Source organism: Pteropus medius, unplaced genomic scaffold (genome assembly GCF_902729225.1).
Source record: "Pteropus medius unplaced genomic scaffold, Ma_sr-lr_union100, whole genome shotgun sequence".
In the NCBI taxonomy this organism is placed as follows: Eukaryota; Metazoa; Chordata; class Mammalia; order Chiroptera; family Pteropodidae; genus Pteropus; species Pteropus medius.
This window is the reverse complement of record NW_024346061.1, coordinates 875,374-887,343: the sequence shown is the minus strand read 5'-3', so window position 1 is coordinate 887,343 and position 11,970 is coordinate 875,374. Positions and strand designations below refer to the sequence as shown.

The following is an 11,970-nucleotide window of genomic DNA, read 5'->3' as shown; positions in this document are numbered from 1 at the left end:
CAAAATAGTTAATGTTGGTAAGTGCCAAGCACAATACCTGGTGCATGTTAAGTACTTGGGCAATGTTGCATGTTGTAAAAGTAATAGAAAAAATGATCCCTTCACCTTCAGTTGGGACTCTAAAGAGGCATTTTTCACCAGGTAACTTAGTAGGTGGTGTTCTCTGGGATCTGCTTTACCTAGTTGTCTTCATGGGATTCATCTGCCTTTGGCCACCTCATGTCTAAAGGGTGTTTTACAAGTATCCTGCCTTCTTGGGAGCAGCCACAATGCTTTCCCATTCATGTCTCTTAGGAATCTGTATGAGAAGATATAATAGAGGAGGGATGAAATTAGCACTTCGTTCTTCTCTTCTTCATGCCCTGATCTTGTCCCCAAGCTCCAAAGAGCTTGTCTAGCAATTACTCTCAAGTTGGCCTTGCTTTTTTCTACAACCTGCTCCCTAGTCTTTTTTTTTCTGCGATTGGGATTTCAGAAATGAAATTCTCCATGAATAGGAGGAATCTACTGTTCTCAGATTGGGATGAACATACACATGAGCTGGTTTCTCATCTGGACTCTATTTCAGAAATGTACACAGAATGTCAAAATATACTAGTTGGAACCAGAGCAATATTTATTTTTTAAAAATTAGTGTGGAGAGTTTCCTCGCTTTCTATTGAAATGTAAAATAACTATGTGCTGATGCTGTAGTTTAACAGCATTGATTTAGTTAACCTCAGGGCCATTGGATGAGTGGTGCATGGATACACACAAACACATGCATACACACAAATTCAGAGTGTTTTGTTGTGACCGGGAATTTCAAGCATTTTGATGCCAGAGTAAGGCTTTATTGGATCAATCCATCCATTAACGACACTTGACCAAGTGCACCTTGTGTGCCAAGCCTTGTGCTAGGAGGGAGAAGAAAAGAAGCCAGGGAACCAAAAGTCACAGATGAAGTAATCAGAACACAACAGGAGATAATAAATAAAGCATTAATGCAATAACACAGACTAAATATAAAAAGATAAGGGGTTGAGGTTGCTGAACTGGAGTCCTAGGGCAAATTTCCTGTAGCAGCACTGCCTTGGAGGACAGGACTGCAGTATTCTCTCAGAGATGTCCATTAGAATGGATTGAATGGATATTAGTTTGCAGGAGATGGGAACAAGAATAATCTGGAATTACCTGTGTTTGAAGAAGGCCATATGAAAGGTTGAGAGGAACATGAGACCAAGAAGCCAAAGGCTTCCAGTGTTACCACTGACAAATTGTGAGTGAAGTCCATTCTCTCAGAACCTCAGTTTCTCCATCTTTCCATTGCGACTAAATAATACCAGTTTTATCTACTTCCTAGGACCATTATTAAGAGAACAAATGTGATACCTGTGTGACTGTACTTAGAAAAGTAGAGAGGACTATCCATAACAAGTTGGTATTATGAAGGCAGATATTTATACTATAGCCACTCTCCTGCAGCAGGGAATAGGATGACCTCAGTATTTGAATGAATTTTTCTTGGCAGGGCTGTTCCCTGCCATAATTATAGCCTACTAGCCACTAGTTGAGTGTTCATACTTAAACACTATCTGTCACATAAATATATACGTGTGTATGTATATATATGTGTGTGTGCATAAGCTAGCATTGGGCTAGGACATTAGAACCATGACAGCAAAAATACTGGAGAACTCTTAGGAACAAAAGTAATATGTAGAGATTTGTGCAAGCATCTTTGGGCCTGCTTACAGAAATGCATGCCCTGCAGCCACTGCAGTAGGCCCTGTTATTTATCTTCCTTGGTATATCTTGGTATACAGCAAAACCTTCCTACTTGTCTCCCTGACTTCATCCTTCCCCCAATCCATTCCATTTTCCACACTACTGCTAAATTTATCTTTCCAACCCACATGGAATTAATTTCTGAGATTCTGGATGCCCATCAGGTAACATACGTGCTCATTCACATGACATTGAAGTAGGGCATGTATATAGTCACACCTCTTGTTAAAATTGTGGAATACTTTGATATCAGCTGCTCCTCTGAGTCTCCTCAAGACCACTCCTACTTCCCAGTTTCCCACTCCTGGACCCCTATTTTACTTCCTCAGGACCCAGCAACTAAAGGGGCAGTGTTCGGCACAGCAGGGAGCTTGGAGGATATTATTCCATGTGTTGACCTGCATCCATTTTGTTAGGTCAGTGCTCCTGTGTTCTGGTTTTAAATATTTTGAGGATTACCTCCACATTCACAATTCACCTCATCTCAGCTCATCTTTCTGGCTTTATCTCTCACAAGTTCTCCTGATAGATGCCAACAACATTGAAATTCTCATATTTCATGTCTAGATTTGTACAAATGTTTCTCTCACTATGCTAGAAACTCCTTAAAGGCAGAGACAGTGGCTCCATCATCAATGTAGTCCCAAAGCCCAGCTCAGGAACACAGATGTATTGGATACTCAATACACGTTGGTTTCTTAACAGAGCGTGCTGGTAGATGGGAGCATTCTGTTTGTAACCCCGTAAACTACTCCAGGGTCCAGACCTGAAGCTGGTGCAAGGTACTTCCTGGTCTTAATACACACCTCATGAACGTTATTCATATTTCCAGTATCCTTGAAAGGGAGGGAAAGTGCAAATACTAGTTTTATTCTATTACTGGGGAAATAGAAATATTTCAAAAGTGCGTCTCAATCACATAATGAATGCTTAATAGAACTGAGACATAAAGTCATGTCTCTGGAACTTTTTCTTACCTACAGTACTGTAAAGCCCTTTGGTATTTGGGGGTAAAAACTGCTGCCCTAATGTATTTGTAGACTGCTGCCTTCTGGGGAGGTGTTGGCTTGCAGTCTCTCTAAGCGGGGCGGGGGACTATCTGTTGAAAGTAATGAAATATTCTTGCCCCTTCTTCAGCACTTCCAGGAGAGACACCGTCTTGTGAGGCTGGAGTGGAGAATACATTGTATCTCTCTTGATTTCATTGCCAGCTTCTCCTTCATTAACATGGATTCATAACTGGTGGTCTCTTGAGCAACAACCTAACTTTTGTTTCAGTAACTTTTCTGACAACCTTTCTCTGAAATTCATTTTCCCCATCCCCACTGTAGCCAGCCAAGCTATGATTACTGTAGAGAAGGCCATATTGGGAGAATGGCTGAGCCCTATTTTCAAAGAACTTAGTCTTCCTTGGGAGGCAGGTCTTATACATCAGATATGACTTAGGTTGCGGGTAACTGAAACTCCAACTCTAACTGGAAGATTGGTTGATTCTGCTGGTCATAATGACTGTCAGCAGGTTCTAAGATAAATTGTTACCTCATTCTTGTCCAGCAAGAGAGAGAAAAATCTAATAACTTGTAAGTCCAGGAAACCATGTTGGTGTCAAACATTCTCAGTTCTATCTTTATAGGTAGTAGAGAAACATGGGCACTGTAGAAAAATAGGTTAGATTCAAAGTACCCACTGAGTTCATATTAGCTGTGTGGCCTTGCACAAGTCAATTAACTGCTCTGAGCCAATTCCCTTATGTGTCAAATGTCAATCATTATAATATCTGACTTGCTTCCTAACAGTTCATGGTGGGGATCATGTGACAATGTGAAATCATTTGGTAAACCATATAAAGTGCCATGCACCGTTGAGGTCTTTTTAAATGACTATCATTAGAGAAGATGTAAACAGAACATCTACTGTATACAAGGCACTGTTAGGTTACAAGGTCAAAATAAAACCGCATTACCTCAAGTTTCCCCAAACAGTTTAATAAACATCTGCTAAGCACCCATAGGTGCTATGGACACATATATGTAAAAGATCTAGTCTTTATCCTCAGGGAGTTCTCAGTAGAGTGGAGGAGACAGACTCATGAACAGACAACTTCAGTACAATTTGGTAAGTATGTGTAACAGTAGAGGTGTGTGCAGAGTGCTCTGGAAGTACACAGAAGTTACTAACCTATCTAGACTACATAAGGAAGAGATAGAGGTAGTGTCTAGAGCTTATAATGCAATAAGAAAGTATGAAAAGAATCATATAATATAGATACATGCATAACAAAGCCCCAAACAGCCTTCTTACTTTGTACTTTAGGAGCAAACTAAAGAGAAGAGTCTGTAGACAACAATGAGTAAACAATGTGGTGATGGATTCTTTTCTCCTTTCTGTATGTTGTTGTTAACCCACACATGCTCCCTAGAGCTTCTTATCCACATCTATAGTCTAGGCATCTCCATGCTTTATAGGGTCTCAAAGTGTCATTGAATACTAACCTTCACTGGAAGAATAGTATCCTCTGAAGTCGTTTCATGATCTTCTATAGCATAGCCTCTGGGAATTGCAAAAGGTTGGACCCCTAAAAACTGGTTGGGGACATTTGTATCAACTTTTTCATAAAAGATCATTTGATTATAGAGTCTCACATATCCTATCATGAAAAATCACAATCCCCTATCCTATATCACTACCTTAACATACCTTAAACTAAAACCATATTTCTAAAGGATTTATGTGCATTTTAAAAACAACAAAGTAGTCTTTAAAACAATTTTTCATTTTTTTTCAAGTGCTGTTTTCATTGACCTTATCATTTCCCTGAACTGTGTAAGCCATGCTAGTGGTGCTGTGAGGATAAAGAGTATGTAAAGTCCATAGAATCTAACTCCTGAACCAAACCTCAGGATTAGATGTTAAGTCCCAGTGACAAATCCTTGCCTGTCACCACTTTCTTATGGAGAGATCTTTGCTACCTAAGGCTTTCTGCCCCCTAAAACACCTTAATGAGAGCTTGAGTGGATTTGACCACTAAAAAGTCTGTTTTGCTTTTGGTGCATGGTTTCCTGTGCCATAGAGAGCTCTGTTGTTCAGCAGGCTCATAAAGCACCCTCATAGACAGCTTCTCAGTCTTTAATGTCTGTTCTTTGGCAGGCTCTGTGCTTTATTTCCTCCTGAGGTACCTACCCACCTGCCAGTTCTCACGTTGCTCCCCCAGGTCCAAAGTTTAACAATGTATTCCCATAGCCTCCCTATTGCCCCAAACCACCTAGAGGACTGACAAAAAACAGCGGCAACCACATGCATGGGCCCAACATTGAAAATGGAATGCTTCACCTCTCTCACAACAATTAGTGAATGATGAATCTGCATGAAGGGGAAGAGTGCTATGGGAATCCTTCCAGAAGATGAATGGAAAAGGAAACCAAGAAGGGGTGGGTGTGTTCTCCAAATGGTAGGGTTCCTTTTTTGTTGGGAGTTATCTTAGAGCTGGAAAAGATGCCAGAGCTCTGGGAAAGGGTGAGCAAGTAAGCTAATGATCAAACCTTTGGATCGTGGTTTCAGATAGTTGTGACACAACTACCTTAGACCACATTCCAACTTCATTCGTTTTCTTAAAGTTTGTTATACTTCTTTCAATAAAAGTTGCTTTCTAGTTTTCTTTGCTGTTGTTGTTGTTTATTTACTTGCAAAAGGGAGATTGCAAACCAAAAAATGTCAGGGAGTCAGTTAAAATATTTTAGTCCTATACAAACACTGTAATCTAAGATCTTGGCCCAAGCTACAAACAATTTCCAAGAAACAAAAAGTGCTCAACAATTTAGTTGAAGCTGGCATAAAAGGATTTCCAAGGCTGAAACCCTGTGGATCCCACAGGGGAGAGGAACAAGAAGCACTTCATCAAGAATTCCCTACTCAATATAGCTCTCATTTAGTACTCAGCAGCTTAAATGTAATTCTAACAATGACCATTCTGTAAGGAAGATGTTATTATTCTCTTGCACTTAGCAGATAAGGAAGCAAATTTCAGAGAGGTTGCAGAGCCAGGATTTGAACCAATGCCTAGCACATAGTAGAGTTTCAGCTCATGTGCATTGTTTGGGGGAATGAATAAATTAATGAAAGGCATTTCTGATGATTAAATCCAGTAACAGTTTTTTTGCCTGTTTTTGTGTGTTTCTGATATTTTATAACAGAATTTTTCAAATATACAGGAAAGTTGAAAGAATTTTACATTGAACACTCATATACCCATCATTTAGATTCTACTATTAACATTTTACTATATTTGCTTTACCATATATTTATTCATTTATTGATTTCCTTTACCCTCTCATCAATCCCTATAACTTCTGATACATTTCAAAGTAAATTGAGGAGATCAGTACAGGTCCCTAAAACATTTCAACATGCATATCCCATATGTTTACGTTTGTTCTTTTTTTCTTTTGAGGTAAAACTTACATATAATGAAACATGCAAATCTTTAGTATATCATTGGTTGAGTTTTGACATACCATGCACCTGTGTTCCCTAAATCCCTATCAATATATAGAACATTATCATCAACCCAGAACTTTCCCTCATGTATAGGCATACCTCAGAGATATTGCGGATTTCATTCCAGACCATGACAATAAAGCAAGTCTTGAAATAAAGTGAGTCATAATCTTTTTGCTGGTGGAGGGTCTGGCCTTCAATTTGTAAGAAAGGCAACATCTATGAAGTACAACAAAGCAAAGTGCAATAAAACAAGGGATTTTATTACGACTATATGTTGTTTTTAACTGTGCTATGCAACTTCCCTAACTGAACCAGTAGCTCCATTGGCAGCCAGAAGTCAATGATTCTATCTGGGAGGCTGTGCTGAGATCATTTTTCCTTTATTAACTGATACTCTGCCGGGAGAACCAGGTGGTATTTAACAAGATTTGGTTCTCAGGTCCTTTCACTTTGATAAATTTCACCTGGAAGTATTTCTTCTCCTTTCAAGCAAACATTTGTGAAAGGTTGCCTATTGATTACAGCAACAACTTTATCAATTTAAACTGAGGTGAAAACATTGAATAATTTGTTTTGTCTTATTGTAATCTAATGTCAGTAATGCATAAGGGCTAGCGTTAGTGGTTGATCTTTTCAGCAGGGACTCTTTCATCTGTATTTGTTTAAAATTATAAATAATGCTGCTAAACATAAAATGTTCCTGGTCTGGTTCTCAAAGTGAGCTCTAGTCTGTTCATTGAAACTCAGATTAGAACTAAGAGCTGAAATATACAAGAACACTCAAAGAAGTTTGCATGCCTGAGTAGGATTTAGATGAGAAACACAAAGGGCCTTTGGCCTATTTGAAAAAGGTCTATTGGAGCAGACAAGCTGTTACCTCTTTGAAACCCAGGCTTCTAGTAATTTGTTATGTAGTAAGAGTCAGGCTATTCCATGATCTGGGGATTGTGAGAGTTATTATAGACTGAATTGGCAGAGATACTGATGGGCCTAACAAACATGCCTATAGCTTTGGTCCTTTTGGTGAATGATACTGTTGCTGGTTGGCAATACGACCATCACCGATAGGACTCCTAATCCAAGGATTTTCCCAATTTAGAGTTGATCAGAGTCACTCTGAGGGATTAAAGCAGATTGCTAGGGCCTGCCCCCCAGAGTTACTGATTCAGTAGACTTAGGGTAGATCCCTAAAATTTGCATTTCTAACAAGCTCCCAGGAGATGCTGCTGCTGCTGATTCAGAGACCATACTTTGAGAATCACTGTTTGAATGAATGGTTTTACTGAATAGGATCCCTTGTAGAAGACCATATTTCTTTCCCTATGTAACCATGCATTATTTACAGTTGAGCAAGAATAGGCATAACCCATGTAGGATGGATCTGTTCCTGCTAAGTTTTAGAATAGGGGGACTACTAGAAAGGATATATACGGTAGTCACCTCTCATCCATGGGGGATATGTTTCAAGACCTTCAGTGGATGCCTGAAACCGTGGATAGTATTGAACCCTATATATACTATTTTTATACATATATACACATGATAAAGTTTATAAATTAGACACAGTAAGAGATTAACAATAACTACTAATAAAATAAAACAATTATAAAAATATACTGTAATAAAAGTTATGTGAATGTAGTCTCTCTCAAAATATCTTATTGTACTGTACTCACCCTTCTCGTGCTGTTGTGAGATGATAGAATGCCTATGAGATGAGATGAAGTGAGACAAATGATGTAGGCATTGTGATGTAGCATTAGGCTACTCTTGAGTGCTGGGACCATTATTAAGTAAAATAAGGGTTACTTAAACACAGGCACTGCAATACTGGGACAGTTGATCTGATAACCGAGATGGCTACTAAGTGACTAAGAGGTGGATAACATATACATTAAAGATACGATGGAAAACAGGATGATACATGTCTCTGGAAGAATAGAGTAGGACAGTGTGGGATTTCATCATGCTACTCAGAACAGCTCACAATTTAAATTTTATGTTTATTTCTGGAATTTTCCATTTAATATTTTCCGACCGTGGTTGATAGCAAGTAGCTAAAACTGTAGAAAACAAAACTACAGATAAGGGGGAACTCCTATACACTACCTCTTTCTTCAGTCTGCACAGGAGGGATTTCAGTTTGTACTGGGCTTATTATGACACTGATTTTTTCACAGTTCTAACTGATCTTGCTGCAGACAACAAAAGAATCCAAGTTCTAAACCACATGCCACAGTTTTAATTAACTCCCTCCTGTGTCAGGACCCTTAGAAAGAGATAATATGTGGCTATGGAGACCATACGTCCCAGATTTCCTGGGATAGCTCTGATTTCACATATTCTATCCTCTTGTCCCCGTAAATATAATTGTCAGACCATGCCCTGCTTTTGGGTTCAGGAAATATTGCTCCCATATGCATGGCTTAGGGGCTCTAGAGTCAAAAACAAGTCTTAGTTTTTTTTTTCTTGAGACTGTGGGGGGGCAGGACAAAAGCTTGGCTCATAGAAAGGAGGAGCTAGGGATTGGGGAGTAAATCCTAAACATTTGAGATCAGCAACAAGCCAAACTTTTTTTCTTTCTTAAAGCGTCTTTCAGTGAAGTTATCCCTGTTACAGATCCTTGAATGTTACAAATACAAGATTCTGAGTGCTGAGAGGGACTGAATTAGACCTCTGGCTGCCTCTCTTTCCTCCTCCCCCTGCCCTCTGGAAGGACAGTACAGAAGCAGCCCAGACAAGAGCCACTCCAAAGAAGAAAATCCCACAACCTTCATTGAACCACCACTCAGTCTAATATTTACCTACTTTCTCTGGCAGGAAGTTCTTCTTACTAACACCAGTCCCTCTCATTGCAATTTCAGTTTCTGTCCCCTTGCTTTGCTTTTAGTCAAAATTGAGAACAACTGGTCCTCACCCTCTATATTCTTTATGTGCTTAAAAGTCATATTAAATCTTCCATCCTAGGCCCAGGTTTAACCATCCTTGGAGCTCCTTTATCCTTCCTGGATGCATTTGACTTGCCAGCTGTTTAATCATCTTTGCCATAGAGAAGCAGCTTAGGCAGTTTGGGCCAACAGTGCAGCAAAGCCTAAAGCTTTATGACTTGTGCTAATGAGCATGCTAAATGTTTAGTAGAGACTATTTTCGAGCACACGATTGTGAACAATTTAAAGTGGACTGTACATGGAACCCATTTCGTCTCCCAGCTTCCCCAACAGGGCCTCCCCTTAGCAGCTTAAATGAGTTAGAGGCCATCAGCATACAGTAGGAATCCTGTGGTTTCTGCCCTTCCCTCTTGCTGTTTCTATGGAAGCTAGTCTCTTAAAATAAATTTTCTCCTTAGTATGTCTAGGAAATGTGACTTTGGAATCAGTTTGGCAAGGGGTCTAGGAATCACTTTAGCCCCAAAGCAGTAGGTGTTAGTGCTGAAACTCCATGTGAGGTTTAGGAGCGAGTGGGGAGACAGGGTGAACAGGGACCCATGAGAGAGGTTGGACATAAAATGTTTGCTATCTCTGCTACCTCAGAGTTGGATATGCCTTTTTGGCAAGTTTGTGGAGGACTTGTTTGGCCTTTATGTACTTGGCCTTTGTCTACTGTACCAACTTTGTGAAAGTAATGCCAGCAATCTGTGGCAGAATCCCAGCCTCAGGACCAGTTGGGTTCTGGTCCTGAGGATAACTGACCATGCAACAGGATTTTCTGTGTCAGGTGGATTACCTGTCTTTCATGTAGTATAGGACAGCTATTATCTCAGGTCATGCTGTAGCGTGGGTCCAGGGCCCATGCTGATTAGGCTGAAATAGAGCTAGCTGATGGCACTGCAGAGCAAAGGGATAGGGCCAATCGGTATTTGTCCTGTTCTCATTGTCACACTGTTGGCTCCTTTTTAAACAAACCTTAAAAGCTCTTCTCTTCATAAACATCAACCAGGCAGTTTGTCTTGGCAATGCTACAGGGGCAGTTAATGTAACCCAGCCATAAAGAAGGAAGAGAAAATGACAGAGAAGAAAAAAAAAACAGCATTTGTATGAGGGTGTCATTAAAGGCTTCATCACAGATATTGCAAGAGGGAGATAGGAACAGAAATTGTCCTGGGGTGGGGGTGGGGAGAGAAGTTTGAAGCATTAGCTGCCTTGGCACTGAGCCAAGGCAAATTGCCAGAGGACCATTAAACTCTGTGTAATTCCATATAATTCACAGCGGCCACAGGTAATCTGAATCAGACCTGACAAAGCTTCCCTATCATTTATTGTCCATTAGTGCTGAATGTGTACTACAGACATTTAAACTCGTTTTACTCATATCATGGTGGTCATATTTTCCAAACCTTCAAAATCAAGAAGCCTGGCTTGACAAATGATTTTTTTCTGACTTGTTAATTTGTTTATATGAAAAGCCTCACAAACTATAAACACTAAATCCCACTTAAATACTGAATTAATGGCCTTTAAGGAAAAAAAAAACAACTATAGTTACATGAGATTGAGGCAGGGCAGACTTTCATTCAGGCATTGGTGAGGGTTCTTCCCACACAAACCTTTTGAGGGATCTGAGGGAATTGGTTAACTAAGTACTAAATCAAATTAGAATCTGGTTTATGCCCATCATCTGGATTTGCTCTTAAACTTTTCAGGGATGGTAGACTGAAAGGGCCTGTTGTAATGTCTGTACATAGGAAGGTGGAGTAGATGTTACTTTGAATTTCCAGGTGCAGTTAAATTTCCCAGTGTTCATGGTCTGTTTGTGAGGGCTTGTGTGTGTTGTAAATTAACTTTCTAAGGCTGAGAATGTTAAAAACTAAGGGGAATCGTATATAGTATAACATATTGTTGCCATGCACCTAAGTTTACTTAAACGCTTCATTCTGCCCACCATATTAAATCTAACAACCACTTTTAGGCACTCACCACAAACAAGAGATTTTTAGCTCAAAGGATAATTATTTTTGGAATATTCTGAGCCAATAATGGTAATGTTTTTTAAAAGGCTTGGAGAATTAAAGTGCCTCTTTAACCAGAACTGTTTGCATTGTTAGTTCAGGATCATGAGTAGCAATATACGCCTGGAAAATAAAAATGTGTTATCATATCCTTGCAGAATATCTTAAACCTAATAGATCATCTCTCTTAGCAAACTGAAAATAATGTTACTTGTCCAGAATCAGGCAAATGAGTGGGGTGATATCCTGAGGTCCCTTCTAAGTCTAATGTCAACCAATATTTATTGAGCAACTACTTTATACTCTATACAAACATTTGTTTTCCTAATTGCCAGTGATAGAGCTATAAAAAGACATTGTCTCTCCCACCATAAGTATTTCAACAAAAAGTAAACATATACAGAAATAAGTGAGATAACACAAAATGATAAATTCTATGAAGAAAATAAAACAAGGTAATTTGATGGAGAATGAGGGTTGGGGGTTGGAGAAAGAGAACAGGAATCTACTTTATATTTTTAGTTGAGAAAAGCCTTTCTGAGGCGGTAGCATTTGAACTGACACCTGGATGATGAAAAGAGTTACATAAGAATCTAGAAAAAGAATATTCTCAGCAGAAAGAACAGCAAGTGCAAGATTCCTGAGGGAGGGATGGGCTTGACCTCTCTAAAGAATAGGAAGTTCAGTATGACTGCAGTGTGTGTAGAAAATGAGGCCAATAAGGCAGGCATGACCAGATTGTGTAGGGTTTCTAATCTGTT

At 39.4% G+C, this 11,970-nt stretch overlaps 1 protein-coding gene across 1 annotated transcript in view; it reads left to right on the top strand.

Moving 5' to 3' along the window:
* The window catches only part of SHROOM4 (shroom family member 4), a 226,763-nt gene that overhangs the window by 88,656 nt on the left and 126,137 nt on the right, over window positions 1-11,970 (top strand). The window lies entirely within an intron of this gene.